This window comes from Bubalus kerabau, chromosome 9 (assembly GCF_029407905.1).
Source record: "Bubalus kerabau isolate K-KA32 ecotype Philippines breed swamp buffalo chromosome 9, PCC_UOA_SB_1v2, whole genome shotgun sequence".
In the NCBI taxonomy this organism is placed as follows: Eukaryota; Metazoa; Chordata; class Mammalia; order Artiodactyla; family Bovidae; genus Bubalus; species Bubalus kerabau.
This window is the reverse complement of record NC_073632.1, coordinates 52,884,337-52,907,952: the sequence shown is the minus strand read 5'-3', so window position 1 is coordinate 52,907,952 and position 23,616 is coordinate 52,884,337. Positions and strand designations below refer to the sequence as shown.

Here is a 23,616-nt window from a genome sequence, read left to right as displayed (position 1 = left end):
GGAATCATGATATATGTGCAATATTTTTGATTTTGCATTTTTTTTCACTTAACAGTGTATTTTGCAACATTTCATGTCAGTCTTTGTCATCTACATAAATTCCCACTGTGTGAATGTAACAAAATTTAAACAAGGCTCTGTTAAATTAATGTAATTGTTAAATTTAGGCTATTTCCAATATTTTTAATTTACCGATAGCACCGTAGTAAGAATGCTTATATGTACATTTAAAAAATTGTCTGATTCTGTCATTAAGGGATACATACCTAATACTGAAAAATCTGGATCAGAGACTATGCCTTTTAAAATTTTGATATCTGTTTCCAAACTGTTCTTCAGAAATAAGGTCAATGGATAACCCCTTTAAAAGTGGGACTATTCATTGAATAATGTCATCTTTTAAAATTTTGCCAATTACATAGGTTAAGAAATGCAGCTCATTTTTTTCCTTTGCATCCTTTGACTAAGGTTAAATATATTTTCATATGTTGATTTTCAGTTTTATTTTTTTCTTCTATGAATTGCATGTTCTTTGTCCTTTGCTTATTTCTTCTGAGATGTTCATTTGTCATTGTTGATTTCTAAGTTCTCTTAGAAAAAGAAATCTCAGTTTTCCTCTTTCCTATGCTGGGAAAAACTCAGTTCTTCCATGTTATGTTTCCCTCCTTCGTTTCTCTATTACCTTTACACAGAATGTTTAACTTTTGATCACCAAATGTGCGGAGGTTTTTCCCCACACCAAGAAATGCTCCACAATCCAGCTGGATGTTCTACAGTTGAACTCAGTTCTTACAACATCTCCCTGGAGATAGTATCAGGTCCCACAGGTTAAGGGCTCAGTCTTACAGGACCATTCTAACATATTTCAGATGCTGATTGCCTTGCAACTTCTTTCTCAGTTGGCTTTAAATCAGAGGTTTCCAAGACCCCCTCTTCAGGTTTGATTAATTTGCTACAGCAGCTCACAGAACTTAGAGAAATCCTTATATTTACCAGTTTATTAAAGATTATGATAACAGCAGATAAAGGATACAGATAGAGATATTTTACATAGGATGAGGTCGAGGAGGGTCCCAAGCATAGGAGATTCTGTTCTCAGGGGTTTGAGTGCTTTATCCTCCTGGTGTGGATGTGTATGCCAGTCTGGGAGCTCTCTGGATCTTTACTTTTGGAATTTGGTGGAGATTTCATTACATAGACTTGATTTTCAGCCCCTTTCACTACTCTCAAGAAAATTGGGATAGGGCTGAAAATTCCAGGCTTCAATCATAGCTTGGTCTTTCCAGTGACCAGCCCTCACTCATGAGCCATCTAGGAGCCCACTCAGTGTCTGTCACCTCCTTAAATGGAAGACCCTCCTATCATGTAGGAAATTACAAGAGTTTCAAGAGCCCTGTGTCAGGAACAGAGGTCAAAAACTGATACCAGATAAAGAGGTACTCCTAGTGTTCTTATCACTTATGAAATTACAAGGGTTTTAGGAGCTCTGTGTCAGGAAGTAGGGGCAGAGACCAATATATTTCTTCTTATCTCACATTCTCTTTGTATACTTACCATATTAATCTTTTTTCTCAAATAGATAGGAAATATCTGTTTCAGCTTGTGAAATATACTTATGTATGTGTGTGTTTGTATGTATTTTTTACATAGTATACATTTAAGTAAAATACCATATGATCAAATAGTATATGATAAAATATGATACGATTTGCCTTGCAAATACTATGTAATCTCCCTTACATATAGAATCTAAAAGCAAAAACCAAGGTCTTGTAAGCAGAAAACAGATTGGTGGTTGCCAGAGGAGACTTGGGGACCTTTCATATGAATTGATATTAGAGTAATATTAAGAAATTGTTTATCTTGATGGGAATGATAAGGTGTGATTTTTTTGATTACTCGTTCAGTCTCTTTTGATTACTGATTCTTACGAGTAACTGATGCGCTTAGATTTTCTTTTTTCATGATCCAGGCTTGGTAGTTTGCATGTTTCTTGGAATTTATCTATTTATTTTCATTTCTTCAATTTGTTGTTGCTTAGTCACTAAGTCGTGTCCAATTCTTTTGCAACCCCGTGGACTATAGCCCGTCAGGCTCCTCTCTTCATGGGATTTCCCAGGCAAGAATACTGGAGTGGGCTGCCCTTTCCTTCTCCAGAGGATCTTCCCAACCCACAGATCAAACCCATGTCTTTTGCATTCGCAGGAGGATTCTTTACCATCTGAGCCACCAGGGAAGCCAATTTATTTAATTTGCTTGTGTATAATTGCTCATGGCAGTCTTTTATAATCTTTGTATTTCTGTTGGATCAGTTGTAATGTCTTCTCTTTCGTTTCCAATTTTATTTATTTGAGTTCTCTTAAGTTTGGCTCAAGCTTTGTCTATTTTGTTTATCTTTTCGAAATATCAGTTTCATTTATCTTTTCTATTGTCTATTTAATGGTCTTTATTTTCTTCTTTCTACTAATCTTGACTTTGTTCATTTGCAACGGACTTTGAAATTGACTTATTTTACTCAATATAATGGTTTTGAAATTTATACAGGTTTTTGAATATATCAATACAGTATTTCCCTCTTATCTGCAGTTTTGTTTTCTGGGGCTTCATGAAATCCCAGAAAGTTATCCATCGTCAACAACTGTCAAAAACATTAAATGGAAAATTCCAGAAATAAACAATTTGTAAGTTTTAAACTGTGCACTCTTCTGAGTAGTGTGATGAAATCTTGCAACATTTTCTTTGTCCTACCAGGGATCTGTATCATCGCTTTGTCCAGCATATACCGTCATTAGTCACTTAGTACCATCTTGTATACTAGGTTGACTGTCATGATACTGCAGTGCTTGTGTTCACATAACCCTTTTTTTAACTTACTAATGGTGCCAAAGCAGAGGAGTAGTGATGCAGGCAATTTGGATTTGCCAAAGAATATCCACGAAGTACTGCTTTTGAGTGAAAAGGAGAAAGTTCTTGACTTAATGAAAAAAAATCATATGCTAAGGTTACTAATATACAATATGAAGAATTCTGTGTATGAAGTTGTGAGAAGGAAGAGGAAGTTTGTGATAATTCTGCTGTTGCACACCAAACTGCAAAAGTCATGGTCACAATGCATGATAAGTTCATAGTTAAGATGAGAAAGGCATTAAATTTATATAGTAAGATGTTTTGAGTGAGAGAGACATTCATATAGCTTTTATTATACTATATTGTTATAATGTTTCTCTTATTAGTTGTTGTTAATCTCCTGGTGGCTCTGATGGTAAAGAATCTGCCTGCAATGTGGGAGACCTGGGTTTGATTCTTGGGCTGTGGCGATCACCTGGAGAAGGGCATGGCAACCACTCCAGTATTCTTGCCTGGAGAATCCCCATGGAGAGAGAAGCCTGGTTGGCTGCAGTCCATGGGGTTGCAGGGTCAGACAGGACTGAACGACTAAGCACACATGCCTAATTTATAAATTAAACTTTATCATAGGTGTGTATATAGAAAAACATCTTATGTATAGGGTTTGGTGGTGTTCATGGTTTCAGGCATTTTCTCAGGGTCCTGCAATATATTAATATCCCCCATAGACAATGGGGGCTAATAATTCATTCCTTTTTATTGTTTAGTAGTATTCCATTTTATGAACATAGCACTGTTTTTCCACTTAACTATTGAAAGACATTTAGGTAGTTTCCATTTGATAATTATGAGTAGAGCTGCTGCAGATATTTGTGTACAGGTTTCTGTGTGAACATAAGTTTTCATTTATCTAAGAGTGAGGCTTCTGGATAATCTGGTTCTAAGTTTATGTTTAACTTTATAAGAACCTGCCAGATTTTTCTCCAGACCGATTGTACCATTTTGAATTCCCTCCAACAACATATGAGTATTCCAGTTGCTCTGCATCTTGACCAGCATTAGGTATTGTCAGTACTTCTTACAGAATTTTAAGCATTCTAATCTACAGTGATATTTCATCATGGAATTTCCATTTCCCGAGTAGCTAGTGGTATTTACTGATATTTAGCCCCTTTTATCAGAGAAGGCAATGGCAACCCACTCCAGTACTCTTGCCTGGAAAATCCCATGGACGGAGAAGCCTGGTGGGCTGCAGTCCATGGGGTCGCTAGGAGTTGGACACGACTGAGCGACTTCACTTTCACTTTTCATGCATTGGAGAAGGAAATGGCAACCCACTCCAGTGTTCTTGCCTGGAGAATCCCAGGGACGGCAGAGCCTGGTGGGCTGCTGTCTATGGGGTCACACAGAGTCGGACATGACTGATGCAACTTAGCAGCAGCAGCTCCTTTTATGTTTTTGTGTCATCCTTATATCCTCATTAGTGAAGTGTCTGTTCATACCTTTTGCCTATTTCATACTGGATTCTTTTCTTATTGTTGCATTTTGAGAGTTCTTTACATAAAATGTGGATACAAGTCCTTAGATACATGATTTGCAGATATTTTTACCTCTGAGTTTATAGTTTATCTTTCCAATCTCTTACAGAGCTAAAGTTTTAAATTTTGATAAAGATATTTATCAATCTTTTACTCTATGTCATGTTTAAAAAAAATCTTTGATTAACCCCAGATTTGATTAATCACAAAGTTTTTTCCCCTGTGTGAGGTGTGAGGTTGAAGTCTAGGCTCATTTTTCACCTTTGAATAACATGAATTGTTGAAACAACATCTGTTGAAAACTATATCTTTTCTCTTGAAATGTTTTAAATTAAAAAGCTTAATTTCTATCATTTCAGGTTAAAAGATTAAAACTTTAAAGTTTTATTATATAGTATCAATGTTTAACACATTCAAATTTGGTTTCATCACTCAGAACTTATTTGTTCTATATATGTATATACATATAACAGAATTATATGTTTTGAAGATCTATGTTCTGTGGCAAGAAATAAAAATAATTTTAAAGATTCTGTCAATTTTAAGTAAACTATTAACAGAAGAAAATGGGTTTACTTTCAAATTCTGTCTTAATTCTGCTGAATGCTGTTTAGTATGCCGATAGTAGTGTCCAGCTATGTAATAGCAGTACATGTTAACTTGTTTTATTTTAAATCCTCCTTGTTTAAAATATTCTCTTGAAATTTTAAATGGAATAATTTCTTATTTATATTTGCTGTTTACTTTTTTCTTATGTTCATTATTAGAGAGTAAAGAGATTTAATGATCTTATAAAAGCTCTCTTTATACTACTGATAAAAATTGTTGTTAATTAAAAATTTAAAAACTCATTCTCAAAAACTGGCCTATATTTGGTATCTTTTTCTTCTTTGAAGAGCTGCAGTTTACTCTGAGGGGAAAAAAGTGACCTCTAACAGAATAAAATTGTGAGGGAAGATAGAATGATTTTTTTGTCACTATCTTTCCTATTTATATGAAATAATCATGTCAACCTATAATATAGAATTAAATATTTTATATAATGAAATTTTAGTTCCTATTAATGAATGTGTTAGATTAAGTAAAAAGGATGTGAACTGAAACAGATGGTATGATAATGTTTCTATATGTAGGTTAAATGATTTTAATCCTTTAAGAACAAAAATATGTGTAATTTTAAAATATTTGAAATGCATATATATATATATGATAGGTATATACACATTGAGTATATACATAAAACTGTGTTTTTTTAATTTATGTTTTTTCTAAACCTCCTCTTTTATTCTGATATTTTTCTAGCAGAGTGAGTATCTTCTTTGTTCTCCTGAACCTTCCACATCTTTTGACCCAACCACACAGTCCAAGAAGTGGTATTCATAATAATAATGCAAGTTCCTTTTCAACAATGTTGACTTGAGATTTACAAAATAACTTAGAAAATAATGTCAACGTTGTGTTGCTTTTATTCTATTTCAGGCAGTAATACGTTTGCATCACTGCATTGGCACATGAGTAAGCTTCCTGATTTTCTACATGAGTTGAAGTTTAAATGTTTTTTGTTTAGAAAGAAGGCTAATTGTTATGATGTTCAGTATTACTGCTTTTGGCATGGAAGTGCAGGAAATTCCTTTCATTTGTTCATGTTAGAAATACTTATTAATTTATCATTTTTAAGATGTTTTTCATTTAGACTTAAAAATTGATTATGAAATTTGAAAATCCTTATAGTTCAGTATTAAAATGGTGTTAGAATGGTACATTGTTTTATTTGAACAAGGTGAATGTAAATAGAAACTCATTGTATATGTCTAAATTATTCTCTATTCGAAGAGCTTACTTGTCTTTTAAAAAAAATTAGAGCGGTATGATAGAAGAATTATTTTTTACAGGGTCCTAGTTCTGTGATTTCAAATTCTTTAAATTTGCAAGGTTTCGAAGTCCTAATGATTTTTTTTTTTGCTTTTGTTTTTAATCTATTTACTTTGTCCTCATTGAAGGACTGTATATTTTCACTTGTCTATTAAAAAGAAAAAAATATTTATTTAATGCCCTCATTCACATTGAGAGCAAGGGGGCTCAAAACTGACTGGTGGTGAGCCTCCTCCACACCTCTCCCCACAAACCTCTATGGCAAAATAATCTCTTCCTATTATCTCTGTGGTATAATGTGACGTTTTCCAGGTACTTTATAGTTAGGAATTCTTGTGCTATGTTTTTGAAATCCACATAGCATTTCCAGAAATAATGAAACTATACCTAGTTATGGTGCTATTTTACTAAGGATATCTGTTTTATATTAAAAGTTCTTTCAGTGAATTTTTTTTAATATTTATTATGTCCCAGAACCTGCTCCCAAAAGAAAAATAAAAATGCTGAAGATGTTTAAAAAATGTAAATCAACAAATTCCAATAAATAACTGTTTCACCCTGATCCTTGTGTGATTAGATTTAGGAATTTGCTGTTTAGTAGGTTCCTATTGTGGAAGAGAAATCTCTCAGGCATGAATTGATAGTCCAGATCCTTTGAGGTCTGTCTAGTCTGACCTATGACCCCTATTCTTACAAGGTCAACATCTGAGGGCAGGAGATTAAGGCAGTTTAAAGACTGGAATGGTAAATGGAATGGAAAAATTAGCCAGCACATTTTGGGTGCAAAACATCAAAGTCATCAAATAGTTTGCTTATTTTAAACCTGGCTTGTGGTTGTAACAAGCTAATTTTACTGTGTTTTTTGGAATCAGAAAATTTTAATAATCATAATTCTCAAGATTCTATTTATATATTATTAACTGTATAATACAAATTAATAAAGCTTCATCTTTTGAAATATCAGGAAATGTGGAAATGTCACAATTTCAATACATATTAGTTTTTCATTCAGCTTAGATGCTTAATTTAAATTAAAATTGGGAACAAATTAACCTTAGCTTTGAATGTGAAATAATTTTATTTTATCAACATGTTGAATAAAATATATGTTCAGTTGTATATAATTTAAAGTGACCAAGGCTTTAGTTGTAATTATATGCTGCTGACTTTTAAGAAAAATCTCTTTAAAAAGTAGAGATAGAAAATAGAAGAAAGTAAATTGATTAAGCGGAGACAATTTCCTTTTTTTCCCTGCTAGTTCCTAGACTTTGCTCTTTTATATTTTACCTCTTTCCTGCTTATGCCTTTAATTGTATGCTTTTCATTGTAATTTCTAAATAGACTTTAAATCTTAATTCCTAAGTTTTGGTCTGTAGTAAGCAATTCCCACCACCCTTTTACGTTTGTAGCCTGGACAGCTGTGAATTTGCATCTTCTGCTTCCCTACTAATAACTGGCAAGGACTAGAGTTGAATAACTGAACTGTTGAGTCCACATTTCCATTCATTCATACAGTGACTAAGGAAATTAGTAACACCAAAGGAATACCCAAGTCTCCTTAATTCTCCTGCATGTTTTATTCTCCCCCAAATTTTCCTTATTATATACTTAATTTTAGGGTGTTTCCTTTCTTCTTGTGATTACTTGGCTAGAGATCTCTTAATGAGGCAATTATGGTTGTTTCCTTCATTCACATTATCTTAGCAGATGCTCTCCCTGCTGTGACCTCTGTTCAGACCAGGCAGACAATGTGCTGTTCTCATCACCCTCCACAAGACATTGTGTGGGCTGAGTTTCATTTGGCGCTGCATAGGTCTCCCAAGATGACTGATAAAAATGGTCAGAAGCCAAGTGGCAAATAATCAGAATTTTAGGTTAATTTTCTGATTGCTGTTTTATTCTAATCAAAATAAAGAGTAAAGTAATGCCTATTGGGAAAAAAAAAAAAGGTCCAGAAGCAACTGATAATAAGTAGAAGTTGTATGTCTAAACTCTGATATTTAAGGATCTAAAAGTATAAAGCCAAACTTACAGCTCTTAGATTTGGGAAGGATTTTAGTTTTCTTAAACAAGACCCAGAACACACAAACTCTAAGGGATAAGGTTAAATTCACTACTTCAGAATTCAAAACTTCTACCTGGCAAAGATTTCAGTCAGGAAAATAGTACCACTTTAAGGGTTATGAAAACCGAAGATTTAGAACTTAGACAAATGTGGGAAAGTTGGTGGGGAAGGGAAGAGTCAGCGCATTAGAGAACTATTCACTAACCAGTCTTCAGAAGCCCTGAACTAGATAGACAAATCAGAGCTCGCAGGGAAATCTGAAAAGCCAAGCATATCTGGTATGGCAGAGGAACTGGGGAGAGCTGTGGAATCTGCTGCCTCTGTGTTGCCACACCTCTCTGGGTTTGCAAAGAACTCATGGGAGCTGAGTCGGACATGATTAAGTCACTGAGCATGCACATGCTCTGGGTTTGCAAACAAGTGATGGTGTCAGGCTGATGGTCAGCAGGACCAAATTTGGGAAGACAAGCTAGGTACAGAGCGCCACAGAGGACACACTAGGGCCTGCCTGGCAGACCTGTGTGGCCTACTGTGTCTCACCGTGATACCCTTCCAACAACTGTGGCTTCTGCTTTATTTTTGCTTTCTTGTAGGATACCAGTTTCTCTTCTGGCTGACTCCAGCTACCTTTATCAATGTGGATTGCTTTTAAAAATCTCACTATAATGTTGAATAATAAAGCAAGTTGCAGAGTGATCCATGCAATATTATTCAACCTGGAATCATCCAGGAAAAAGACTCTGGAAAGTATAGTTACCAGACGTAACCAAACTGAGATAAAATAGTCCAGCACCAACAGTGTAAACCAAGTCAGAAAATACAATATAGGGTGGGAAAAGATATTTGCAATGTGTGTAGCATGAAAGAATTAATATCCATAATGTATAAAGGACTACAAATCAAGAAGTAAAAGCCCAAATGAGCAAATAAACAGCTACCTTTATCAATCTGGGTTACTTTTAAAATATTGATATTTCAAATTTAATTTAAAAATTAAAATTTAATTTTATTAAATTTCAGATTTAATCTATTAATTTTTTAAGTTAATAATCATCATTTTAATTGTTTCCCTTCTCTTTATTGTGAATAGATTGGATTATATCAAAAGACTTCATCTGTTAGCATAATTCTGTAATTTTTTACTTCAAGTTATTGATAAAATGAATTACATCTACAAAGTCTGTGAAGTTGAATAATTCTTAGATTCTTGGGGGCAGAGAAACCCATCTTAGTCATGACATGCTAATGTATTCAGTTTCCTGTTTATTTGTCTTCATGAACTTGGGCTGTAAAAGGTGTTTTCCTCATCATATTTGATTATTAAGTTTACTTTATTTCATGTTTTAGGGAGGTTTCTATTTCTGTGTTGTGAGGGATTTTAATATACATAAGAACTAAAGTTGTTGTTTAATCACTGAGTTGTGTCCGACTCTTTTGCGACCCTGTGGACTATAGCCTGCCAGTCTTCTGTCCATGGGATTTCCTAGTCAAGAATACTGGAGTGGGTTGCCATTTCCTTCTTCAGGGGAACTTCCCTACCCAGGGATCTAATCCAGGCCTCCTGTATTGGCAGGTGGATTCTTTACCACTGAGTGATCAGGGAAGCCCCGAGAACTAAAGTACTGGTCTTCAAATTGGAAAATCTACACTCTAATAGATAGACAAGATAATAGATTCATTTTCTTCATACTTGAAACAAATACGTCTTGATACTGTTTTATTTACTTTATTTTTTGTTTTATTATGTATAGTAGCATGCATCCACCCACTCCAGCGTTCTTGCCTGGAGAATCCCAGGGACAGGGGAGCCTGGTGGGCTGCCGTCTATGGGGTCACACAGAGTCGGACACGACTGAAGCGACTTAGCAGCAGCAGCAGGCATCTACTTTGGGCTCCCCTCATGGCTCAGCTGGTAAAGAATCCGCCTGCAATGCGGGAGACCTGGTTTGATCCCTGGGTTGGGAAGATCCCCTGGAGAAGGGAAAGGCTACCCACTACTGTATTCTGGCCTGGAGAATTCCATGGATTGTATAGTCCATGGGGTTGCAAAGAGTCGGACACAACTGAGTGACTTTCACGTGCATCTACTTTATGAATACAAACAAATATACGTATATTGGGATGGATTTTCAAAAATGTTTTCCTGATTAGTGTGTGTGATCAAAATGACTTGGAACCCGCAGCTTAGAAGGTTATAGAATGGAGCTACAAAACATCTAAGCCCCTCATTTGCCTTTTGTAGTTTAAAGAATTTAATTTTCAGAGTCTTTTTTATTAGGTTTTTGTGCTTCCTATTGGTCAAATTTAGTATATTTTGCTGGGGAATTATTTACTTCCTTTATATTTTCTCATGGGCTCAGTCCCATCCGACTTTTGGTGCCCCCATAGAGTGTAGCTCACCAGGCTCCTCTGCCCATGGAATTTTCCAGGCAAGAATACTGGAGTGGTATGCCATTTCTTCCTACAGGGGATCTTTCTGACCAGTGATTGAACTCGACTTTTGCATCTCCTGCATTGGCAGATGGATTTTTTTACCACTAGTGCCACCAGTATATATAGCCATAAAGTTGCAATGAGAGTCACTTAATTATTTTAGTCTCTTCCATTATGCAGTTGGATTTTAATAATCTCTAGGATTTTACATTTTTATTTTCTCTCTTCCTGTTCAGGCTTCTTGAGGATTACCTTTTCAAAGAATTAGCTTTTCTCTTGTTTATAGTTTCTGCTGCTTTTGTTGGTTTTCTCTACTTCTTTACTTTCAGATCTTACAGTAAAAAGTCTTCAGCTTTTGTTAATTTTATTGTACTTTTCTATTTTCTGAAGATGAGTATTTAACTTATTTTTAGTCATTATTTTTATTAACAATAAAGATCTCACTTAAGTATTCCTTTAAGAAAAGCTTCACTGTGTTGCATAGGTTTTTGGTGTGAATTTCTAATTATTTTCTAGATAACTTAAAATTTTCATTTTAGTATTCATTTTGCTTTCTGGTGGTTTATAGGGTAAAGAATCTTCCTGCAATGCAGGAGACTCTGGCTTAATCCCTGGATCAAGAAGATCCTCTGGGGAAGGAAATGGCTACCCACTCAGGTATTCTTGCCTAGAGAATTCCATGGAGAGAGAAACCTGGTGAGCTACAGTCTATGGGGTCGCAAAGCATCGGACTTGCCTGAGTGTCTAACACTTTAATTTTTGCTTCAAGGATTATTTCATTGTTTTTCACCTGGCTGGAGATATGTTCGTTACTAATCCTTTTGGTGTAAGTAAATGAACCAACTCATAAAGGCAGTGGTCACTGTACCAGCATTACATGGAAATGTTAGAAATGGAGAGTCTCAGGCCTCATCAAGATTTACCTCAGGATGTGGACCTCAGCAGTCTGTCTTTTATTTTTTTTTAACAAACCCTCCAGATAATTTTGATGTGTTCTGAAGTTTGCAAACCACTGGTTCCTCCTAAAGGAGGAAAAGAGGAAAGGTATTAACACAGAATTTTATAATTCCAAGAATTAGAATAGCTTTAGATACATCTGAATTGAAGTGCTCAATCCACATGCCAGGAGGGACAGAATTAACAGCAGTTCTAGCAGAAGCCCAGGATTGAGTCTATGGCTAACCTGTAATGTGGGACTCTAATTTGTTAGACAGAAGTCATTTGCCTACCCTTGAGCTGAGGAGTGAGGTGAGCCCTATCCAAACCATAAGGATTTAAAGTAGAGGAAAGAGAAGTCTCCAAAAGAAACCAAAGTGCTATTATGAAAAGAAATGTTGGATGAGTTAGGCAGAAACAATTGATATCCATAAAACAGTGCTATCCAGAGAAGCAGGTCTGCAAACTGTTTGCTTTCGTTCTTCAACAACACTAGGAACTTGTGCTATAATGTAAAACATCGTATTTCCTTCACTGATAAAGTCATAGTACAAAAACAGGGTTGCCTGTGCTAAATATCCATTTCTTTATGTGTTTAGAAATTTTCTACTGTAATTTGTTCACATATTTCTTTTCTTGTTTCCTTCTTCTCTTTTTAGAGCCCTTTTATTCAACCATTAGTTCCAAAATTGGCCTTTAATGTTTCTTCTTTACTTAGCATTTCCATCTCCTGTCTTACTTTTTGTTGTAATATTGTCCCTCTTGAACTTCCAGAATATTGAGTTCTCAGGTGTTACTTGCTCCCTTCGCTGTACTTTCTATTTAAATTTAAAATTTAAAATCATGCTTTTAGTTCCAGACAGACTTTTCCCCCTCTGTTCTAAACTAGCTGGTTTAGGTTAAAATTTTCTTCAGAGAAATTTCAGTGGGCGCGTTTTCTAAAGGAATATGTTTCTTCATCAGATTACATTGTCCGTATGTTTTTCTCCCAACTGTTTATTTCTCAGGTCATGGTTTTCCTTCCCTTCACAAGAATACAGCACTGCCTTTTAGCATTTCTTGTGTAGAGGCAAATCTCTAAGCTGTGAAAAGTATAGTTTCTGCTGTTCTGAGCTGTCAGTAGACTGAAAACATGACCCTTCTGCTAAGGGAGATAGGGAGATGAAGGGATGGAGGGCAGAGGAGAGAAGCTGTATTTTCCTCTGCTTACTGAAGAATATATTTAATTTACCAAAGGAACAAAACACAAAAACACTTAGCAACAAATATTAATGAGAAATATGTGGGACCTAAATAGAGAAAATGAATGCTTTGTTAGTGTAAAAGAAAAGTAAACACATCTAAAATCTATCCTGGATTCTATTATCATTGTGTATGTGTTTGGGTACTATTAAAAGTGACAGTTTTTCCTTTTATTTTTATCATCTTTTTTTCTAAATAGAATTGATTTTGTTTAATAATTTTTCAAAGTATTTATGGTTTCCCATGTATGAAATGTTTTTACCTACAAATAATAATTCTACTTCATCTCTGATCATTTTTGGCGTATCTGATTTTATTGCTCTTTCATTTGTTGAGTTCCTGCATTTTGTTTCTGTCTTTGTTTCTTATATATCAGATAAATACTGATCTACATTCTTTTCTGGTTTATTTCTTTTAACTCTTAAATCCATCTAAAATTTGATTTGAAAATTTACCTAAAATAAAGCTTCATTCTAAATTTCCGCATACTCAGCATCTCTTGTTTGAACTCTATTAATCTATGAAATTTCTTTTGTTTTATAATGATTTCTTCTATTATTATTTCTAATGTGTATGTTTCAGGACTCTAATTTTGTATTGTTTGTCTTGATTTTTCTTCACCCAGTTGTCTTTATTTCTCTGTATTTTTAATACCTTTTAATACCTAGAAAACAATTCTCCCTTTATTACTGTTCTAAAATATTCTTGTAGCTCTTGGATGAACTTTAAATCTCTTTGTCAGGTCTTCCCATCACTACCAAGAGAATCCCACTGGTATTTTGATAGGAATTCAAGTCATTTTATTCATTCCTGAGGTACAGGAATCCCAACTTTACAATTGATAAATCTGAGGAACAATACTATAAATAGAAATTTAAATTTTCATAATAGAGTCATAAGTCTGATCATAGCTGTAAACTATGACTTTATATACCTTGATCTGTTTTTTTTTCATATTCTAAAAATTGTATTAATACAGTTATTGGATATTACTTTAATGGCAACAGTTTAATATCTTTATATTTGTTAAAAATAATTTACCTCTATGCAATAAGTAAATTTGGATCTCTGGTGTATTAAAAAGATGTTGTTAAAGACAGAAGAGAGGGGACTTCCTTGGTGGTCCTGTGTCTAAGACTCCATACTCCCAATGCAGAGGTCCTGGCTTTGATCCCTGATCAGGGAACTAGATCCCATATGCTGCAAAAAGAAGCTCGCGTGCTGCAACGAAGATATAAAATCCCATGTGCCACAACACAGCCAAATAAATAAATAGACTTTTTTAAATAAAGGGAACAATAATTCTATAGGTACATGTTCATGTATAGCAGTTAAATTGTTAAAAGTAGAAACAGGAAAAGCAGATAAATAATCCCATCACAGACTGAAAATTATGTGAGTAACTGAAGGCTTCGTTTGTTTCTTTGTCTATTCTAGGTACATTTTATATAGGTAGATCTGTTTAATTAAATACTGAGTGATCCTTTACCCGGTCATTTTAAAGTATATTTTCTTAAGAAATTGAAAAGCTATCACGTCTGCAAACACTTGTGTGCTCAGTTGTGCACAACTGTTTGTGGCCCTGTGGACTGTAGCCCGCCAGGCTCCTCTGCCCATGGAATTTTCCAGGCAGGAAGATTGGAGTGGGTTGCCATTTCCTTCTCCAGGGGATCTTCCCGACCCAGGGGCAAACACTTGAGCCGTGCTTTTAAAAAATCACTCACTTTTTGGCTCAGGAAGGAAGTCTGATGTCTTGTGCATGGCCACGCTCCTTTTCAAAGTCCAGTTGGTTGGATGCTAAGCAAAAACCTGGCCAGAACTCAGATCTGTAAACTTTACCACATGCCTCCAAATGGTCAGTATACAATGTCCTTGCTATCTAATACTGCTGTTTAAAAAATCTGAAGCTTCCATATTCTTAAATTCATGAACTGTTTTCCTTCTATTTGGCATTTTTTATAGTTATAATTTTGATCAATATTAAGTGGATTTTAATGTTTTAAAATCACTATTTTTATATTATCAGGTCAATTATAGGCCTCATTAATTTTTAAAAAATTTGTTTCTTAAATCAGATATGCTGCTGCTGCTTAGTCGCTTCAGTCGTGTCCGACTCTGTGCGACCCCAGAGACGGCAGCCCACCAGGCTTCCCCATCTGTGGGATTCTCCAGGCAAGAACACTGGAGTGGGTTGCCATTTCCTTCTCCAACGCATGAAAGTAAAAAGTGAAAGTAAAGTCGCTCAGTCGTGTCCAACTCTTAGCGACCCCATGGACTGCAGCCTACCAGGCTCCTCTGTCCATGGATTTTCCAGGCAAAAGTACTGGAGTGGGGTGCCATTGCCTTCTCCAAAATCAGATATAGATCACCAAAGTATCTGAGAAATGTTGATTTAGCCACTTTGTTTTATTAGGACATTCAATACATGGTATAAAATGGAAGACTGTGTTTTACAAATGATGTAAAAGGTATGTAGGACTCATGTAGGCTAAGTTCAGTTCAGTTCAGTCCAGTTGCTCAGTCGTGTCCGATTCTTTGCCACCCCATGAATCGCAGCTAAGTAGGTATATCTAAATGAAAAAAAAAAAAAGTGCTTATAATGGGAAGTTGTTAAGAGAGTCTTTTTTTTTTAGTCTAGTTATTTATTTATTTATTTATTGGAGGCTAATAACTTTACAATATTGTATTGGTTTTGCCATACATTGATATGAATCCGCCATGGGTATACATGTGTTCCCCATCCTGAACCCCGCTCCCAAGAGAGTAAATCTCATCACAGGAAAAATATTTTGTAATTCTGTAATGGATATTAACTAGCCTTTTGTGGTTGTCATTTCACAATATATAAAATGAATCATTATGTTATACACCTGAAACTAATGTTGTATGTTAGTTATAACTCAATTTTTAAGAAACAGATAATCAGAGGACACCTAGTTATAATTGAATTATTAAAGAATGTTTTGTTCTAGCTTTGTGTTCAGTTCTCTCAAAGGATTTTTTAAAAGATTCATAGAAGTGTGTGTCATAGATCAGAAGGCCATGAGACCTACAATCTGAGTTACTTTGACGTATAAAATCCATGAGAATAGGATCTGATATTCCTTATTTCTTATTGTATATCTAGTGTGGTATATAACTAGTGATTGGTAAATATTTCCAATGTCTGTGTGTGGGTGTTTGTCTACATATGTATATATTCATATTTGCCTAAATATATGGTTCTTCTATAACCTGGTAATTTTTAGTCATTAATCTATTTTCCATTGTTACACATTTTCATCTTAACTGAAACCCATACCATATTCATATTTCTTCTAAATAACTGCAAAATGTCCTCTAAAGGTGGTTTACATAATTAGTATCTAAAGTGGTGAATTTGTGAATTTCTCCCTCTATGTTTGTCCATTTTTGTATGTATGTATAGAAGCATTTATAAATTGAACTATTTTTCATTATGTAGCATACTCCTCTATTCCTAAGAATATATTTTTGCCTCAAAGTATATTTTTACTGTAAATGTCAATAAAATCCGCTTTCTTTTGGTTAATATTTGTCTGATGTTCTAGTCTGCTAAAACTGCCGTAACCAAATACACAGATGGGTGGTTCAAATAATAATTTATTTCTCACAGTTCTAGAGGCTAAAAGTCTAAGATCGAGGTATAAAGATCAAGGCAGGTTTGGTTTCTCCTGAGGCCTCTGTTCTTGGCTTGCAGATGGTGCCTTTTCACTATGTCCTCACATTCTGGTGTTTCTTCCTCTTCTTATAAGGGTACTAGTCATTTTGTATTACAGTATCACCCTTAAGACTTTATTTAACCTTGATTACTGTGTGTGTGTGTGTGTAATTTTATTTATTTATTATTTTTATTTTTGACTCTGCTGGGCCGTCAATGCTGTGTGCTTTTTTCTCTAGTTGCAACAAGCAGGGGCTACTTTCTAAAGTTGCAGTGCATGGGCACCTTATTGTGGTGGCTTTTCTTGTTGCACAGCATGGGTTCCTGGAAACACAGGTTTCAGTAGTTGTGGCACATGGGCTTAGTAGTTGGCGCTCACAGGCTCTAGAGCACAGGTGCATGGGATTAGTTGCCCTATGGCATGTGGGGATCCTCCCAAACCAGGCAGGGAACCCATGTCTCCTTCACTGGCAGGTGAATTCTTTACCACTGAGCCATCTGGGAAGCCCCTTGGAGGGGATCAGTTCAGTTCAGTTCCTCACTCACATCCGACTCTTTGCAACCCCATGGACTGCAGCACGCCAGGCCTCCCTGTCTATCACCAACTCCCAGAGTTTACTCAAACTCATGTCCAGTGAGTCGGTGATGCCATCCAACCATCTCATCTTCTGTTGTCCCCTTCTCCTCCCGCCTTCAATCTTTCCCAGCATCCGGGTCTTTTCAAATGAGTCAGTTCTTCGCATCAAGTGGCCAAAATATTGGAGTTTCAACTTCAGCATCAGTCCTTCCGATGAACATTCAGGACTGATTTCCTTTAGTATGGACTGGTTGAATCTCCTTTCTGTCCAAGGGACTCCCAAGAGTCTTCTCCAACACCACAGTTCAAAAGCATCAATTCTTCGGCACTCAGCTTTCTTTATAGTCCAGCTCTCACATCCATACATGACTACTGGAAAAACCATAGCCTTGACTAGATGGACCTTTGTTGGCAAAGTAATGTCTCTGCTTTTCAATATGCTGTCTGGGTTGGTCATAACTTTCCTTCCAAGGAGTAAGCGTCTTTTAATTTCATTGCTGCAGTTACTGTCTGCAGTTGGAGGGGATATATAAGATCTAATATAATTTCTTCCATCTCTTTCTTTTCAATCTATTTATATTATTTTGTTTTATATGTTGCTTATAAACATATATAAGCATATATCTGATTTTTATATTTTTAAATCTAGTCTAACAATTAGTATTTAAACTTGTACATATAGTCTGTACACATTAAAAGCTGTTATTGATATATTTTTACTATAGGTTTTGTGCTGTCTATTCACTCTGGATTTTTTATTTTTTTTTTTATGTTGTTTTCCTTTCTCCTTTCCTTGATTGAAGTTTCAATCATTTACTCTCTGTTTCTTTCACCTTTCCCCCTCAGTTGTATAGAAGTTATACCATGTATTTCTAGTCTTCTATGATTCCCTTGAAATTCTACCATGCTTAACATAAGTTATCAAAGTCTAAAGTTAGTCTGCAGCTTAACTAAGGCTGATGTTCATCAGTAATGCATTGGTATAGTCATCATCAGTTCAGTTCAGTTCAGTCGCTCAGTCGTGTCCGACTCTGCGACCCCATGAATTGCAGCATGCCAGGCCTCCCTGTCCATCACCAACTCCCGGAGTTCACTCATGTCCATCGAGTCAGTGATGCCATCCAGCCATCTCATCCTCTGTTGTCCCCTTCTCCTCCTGCCCCCAATCCCTCCCAGCATCAGAGTCTTTTCCAATGAGTCAACTCTTAGCATGAGGTGGCCAAAGTACTGGAGTTTCAGCTTTAGCATCATTCCTTCCAAAGAAATCCCAGGGCTGATCTTCAGAATGGACTGGTTGGATCTCCTTGCAGTCCAAGGGACTCTCGAGTCTTCTCCAACACCACAGTTCAAAAGCATCAATTCTTCGGCGCTCAGCTTTCTTCACAGTCCAACTTTCACATCCATACATGACCACTGGAAAAACCAAAGCCTTGACTAGACGGACCTTTGTTGGCAAAGTAATGTCTCTGCTTTTGAATATGCTATCTAGGTTGGTCATAACTTTCCTTCCAAGGAGTAAGCGTCTTTTAATTTCATGGCTGCAGTCACCATCTGCAGTGATTTTGGAGCCCCGAAAAATAAAGTCTGACACTGTTTCCAGTGTTTCCCCATCTATTTCCCATGAAGTGATGGGACCAAATGCCATGATCTTCGTTTTCTGAATGTTGAGCTTTATGCCAACTTTTTCACTCTCCACTTTCACTTTCATGAAGAGGCTTTTTAGTTCCTCTTCACTTTCTGCCATCAGGGTGGTGTCATCTGCATATCTGAGGTTATTGATATTTCTCCCGGCAATCTTGATTCCAGCTTGTGCTTCTTCCAGCCCAGTGTTTCTCATAATGTACTCTGCATAGAAGTTAAATAAGCAGGGTAACAATATACAGCCTTGACGTACTCCTTTTCCTATTTGGAACCAGTCTGTTGTTCCATGTCTAGTTCTAACTGTTGCTTCCTGACCTGCATACAGGTTTCTGAAGAGGCAGGTCAGATGGTCTGGTATTACCATACTGTTTATTTTATTGATCATTCTGATTGGCTAGTATCCATGATGTAATAATTGTTAAATATTTTTAGTATTATTTCTGCTTTTGCTTCCTTTCCATCAAACAGTAATACTAGAGTAAAACCTAGGAACCTCCTCCAAACCTTTATATTATGTTTCAATTTTTATTTTTTGACCTTATAAATAATTATTATCGTTATTATAATTTTTATATTATATCAGTCACTGTTACATACATGCTTAATGAATTGTATACTCACTTTTTTTACATCTCTGACTTTCCTTCTGGGATAATTTTTCTCAATTCTGGAATTTTCCATAAGTACACCTGTTTGAAGTAAACTCTATTGTTTTTATCTCAGTATATCTTTATTTTACTCTGATTCCTAAAAAACTAGTGTCACAGGGTATGCGTTTCTAACTAACAGATATTTTCTGTCAGCATTATAAAGATATTATGATACTGATTCTTGGTTTCCATTAATGTAGTTAAGATATCTGCCATCATTCTGGTTGCTGTTTCTTTGCAGATGCTTTTTTTCTGTCTAGCTGCTTGTGAAATTTTTTTGTCCTAGGTTTTTACACTTTCAGTGTATTATACAGATGTAGATTCATTTCTCTTTGTCTTGCTTAGTATGAGTAATAGTCCCTTAATGTGTATATTCCAAGTTTTTCTCCCTTCTGGAAAATTTTCAACCATTATATCTTCAAATATTGCTTTCTGTTATTTTCTCTATGCTCTCTCTTTATTACACATGTTTATGATGTACTTTAAACATTCTTACTCTATTCTCAATATCTCTTAAACTCTCTTTTAAATTTTTAATCTTACCTGTCTGTGCTGTATTCCATGCAATTTCTTCATATTTGTTTTCCAGTTTACTAATCTAACCTTTAGCTGTGTCTAAGTGCTGTTTTTGGAGAAGGCAATGGCACCCCACTCCAGTACCCTTGCCTGGAAAATCCTATGGACGGAGGACCCTGAAAGGCTGCAGTCCACGGGGTTGCTGAGGGTTGGACACGACTGAGTGACTTCACTTTCACTTTTCATTTTTACGCATTGGAGAAGGAAATGGCAACCCACTCCAGTGTTCTTGCCTGGAGAGTCCCAGGGACGGGGGAGCCTGGTGGGCTGCCATCTATGGGGTCGCACAGAGTCGGACACGACTGAAGCGACTTAGCAGTAGCAGCAGCAAGTGCTGTTTTATAACTCCACTAAGTTTGAAATGTCAGCAGTATTGGTTTGATATCTAACAGTTCTATTGAACTTTGTATTTTCAAATATACTTGGTTATTTTTGCTGGTCTCTTGTTGATTGTTCATTTTTATAACTTCATCTTTTATTTCTTTATAAACTTTGTCTCTAGCTATTTTATAAGCTGTTCTTTACGATTTAAGTATTTTAAAAATCTAACTTGGTGATTTGTTGTTTCTACTGACCCTTACCTCATGGTGGTTTATTTCCTGGTGTCTCATCATCTTTGATTATAAGGTCATACGTGTTTGATTATAATCTATGGAAATAGTACATGCTTTAAGTGAGAAAACTTTCCTCTAGAAGGAATTGTGTTTGCTTCTGCCTGGAACTATGGCTTTCCATAGCCTTGATCATTATAACTAATTTCAAAAATCTTTGCTTTGGTATAGAAGACAGTTAGGTGCTGTGGGGCCTATGACTCAGTCTAGTCACCTATTACAGCACTAATATTATTCATCCTTAGGGAAGCCCTGCCTTTCCAGCTTGTTTACAGCTCACTGCTCCTTGCTCTAACTTTACCTTTTTATTTGGAGAGGCTGTTACCTTTATTTTCTGCAAGCCCAGTGTATATGTTTTTTTTAATCTGTGCATTGTTTAGAGAACCTGGTTGGTCATGTTGCTGGAAGCAGAAGTCCTTAATGTTCTCTTCAGCTGTTTCTGATCTACTTCTTAAAACATCCATTTGCTTTTTAGTTCCAATTACATTTTAAAAAATTTCTATGTACTCTGTTTGTTTTTTGAATCTGTTTGCCTTTTGCTCATGATCATATTTTCAGTCGTTTGTTATTTCTCTAGATCAGAGGTTCTTTATGAGCACAGTTCTGTCACACAGAAGATGTTTGGAAATTTGTGGGGGAGATTTGGTTATTTTCCTTACAAATGGTAGTCAGTGATGGGAAAGGGTTTTTTTTTTTATTATCTCCTCTACTTTGGTCAGTAATGGGAAGGGGTAGTTAACTATTTAGGAATGTTAGATGATTTCAGTGTGTGAGACAGTCTCAGAGGACCCACACATTGTCCTACCTACATTTTAGTAATGTCTTCTTAATGAAGACTTTCTTTGTTTCATTGATTTAACTTCAATTTTTGTTGAAAATCAACTGGCTGCACAAAGGTAGCATGTTTATGGATTCTTTTCTTTTATACTAACCTAGTTGTCCATCCTAGTCCCAGTATCACCCTGTCTTGTTTATTGTATGCGAGTTGGGGTTGAGTTTGCCCTGGCAGGGACATTTGGCAATGCCTGGAGACATGTTTGGTTGGTACAGTTGAGGAGCCGAGTTGCTCCTGGCATCTAGTGCTTAGAGGCTAGGGACACTGATAAAAATCTTACGGTATATAGGACAGCCCCCACAATAAGAATTTTTTGGCTTAATGTCATAGTGCTGAGATTGATGAACCCTACGTTATCTTTGGGCTTCCCAGGTGGCTCAGTTGGTAAAGAATCTGCCTACAATGCAAGAGACCCAGGTGATGCGGATTCAGTCCTTGGGTCGGGAAAACTTTATCTTTACAGTAACTCTTGAAATCAGGTGGTATCAGTCCTTCAACCTTGTTTATCTTTTTCAAAATTGCCTTGGATATTTAAAGTCGTGAAGTCGCTCAGTCGTGTCCGACTCTTTGTGACCCCATAGACTGTAACCCACCAGGCTCCTCCATCCATGGAATTTTCTAGGCAAGAGTACTGGAGTGGGTTGCCATTTCCTTCTCCAAGTCCTCTGCATTTTATAGAAATTACAAATAAACTTGTAAACTGGAAATTTGGTTGGGATTACATTTAATCTATAGTTCAGTGAGAATTTATATCTTAACCATTTTGAGTTTTTGGATTCGTTAATCTGATGTATAATCATTATATTTAAGCTTTCTTTTATGTCTCTTAGAAATGTTTTACCGTTTTTAGTATTAAAAGCGTTCCATATCATTTGTTAAATTTTTTCTTGAGTATTTTATGTTTTGGATACCATTATATATGATTTCCTTAAATTTTGTTTAACGTTTGCTGCTAGTATATAACAATACAATTGACTTCTTAAGTACTGTATTTATCTATTAATTCTATTATCTTTCGTAGATTCCTTAGGATTTTACGTGTTAACCATCATATTGTCTACAGTCAAGATAACCCTTTTTTCATCTTTATGCCTTTTATTTCTTTCCTTTTTCTTGGTTTTATTTTTTATTTTTTTTTTCTCCTTAGGAGTGATGGACATCATTACCTTCTCATTCTTTGGAGGAAAGTGTTCAGTATTTCAATATTAATTATTTTGTGATAATCCTTTGCCAGTTTGAGGAAGTTTGCTCCTGTTTGTAATTTCTGAAAATTTTTAATTGTGAATGAATGTTGGATTTTCTCAAGTGCTTTTCTTTGAATGTACTGAAATGATCAGCTGTTTTTATCTCCTTTATTAATATGACTTTTAAGTCAATTAATTGACTTTTCAATGATAGTACCAACATATAATGTATTTCTGGGATCAACCTCAGTTGGTCATGATACATAGTCTTTTATATTGCTGGATTCTTTTTGCTAATATTTTGCTATGATTTGTGTATTCATGAAGGATATGGGTATATAATTTTATTTTCTTATAATGTATTTGTGAGGCTTTGGTATTAGGATTATTTAAATCTTATAAACAATTTCCCTCCTTATAAGGAAAAAGATTTTGTAATATTGTATAATTTATTTAAGATTTTATCTTTAAATATTTGATAGAATTCACCAGTAAAACCACTGGACTTGTTAAAAAATTTTTTATTACTAATTCAACTTCTTTATTAGATAGAAAGTATAATAGAGAGCCCCAAGGACACAAAACCAGTGTTTTAAAATAAAAAACTGATTTTAAAAATGTGGTTTTTTTAAATCAAACCTGACAATCTGCTTTTTATTTGGAGAACTGAGACTATTTGTATTTAATTATTGGTATAGTTAGATGTAAGTCTACAACTTTGCTATTTGTTAGCTGTTTTCCTCTCTTTTTTCATTCCCTGTCTTTTTTTTTTTTTTTTTTTTTGCTTTATATTGTTTAATGTGCTGTAAAATGTAAGCACTTAGAAAAGGGTAATTTCATTCACTCCTATGTCACACTTTGTGCTATTAGGTCATTCTTTGTCCTATTATGTCATATATTTACTTTGATATAACTTGTAAATTCCACAAT

The 23,616-nt window shown here is 35.4% G+C and overlaps 1 protein-coding gene across 6 annotated transcripts in view; it reads left to right on the top strand.

The window, feature by feature from the left end:
* The window catches only part of LIN28B (lin-28 homolog B), a 143,563-nt gene that overhangs the window by 91,123 nt on the left and 28,824 nt on the right, over positions 1-23,616 (top strand). The window lies entirely within an intron of this gene.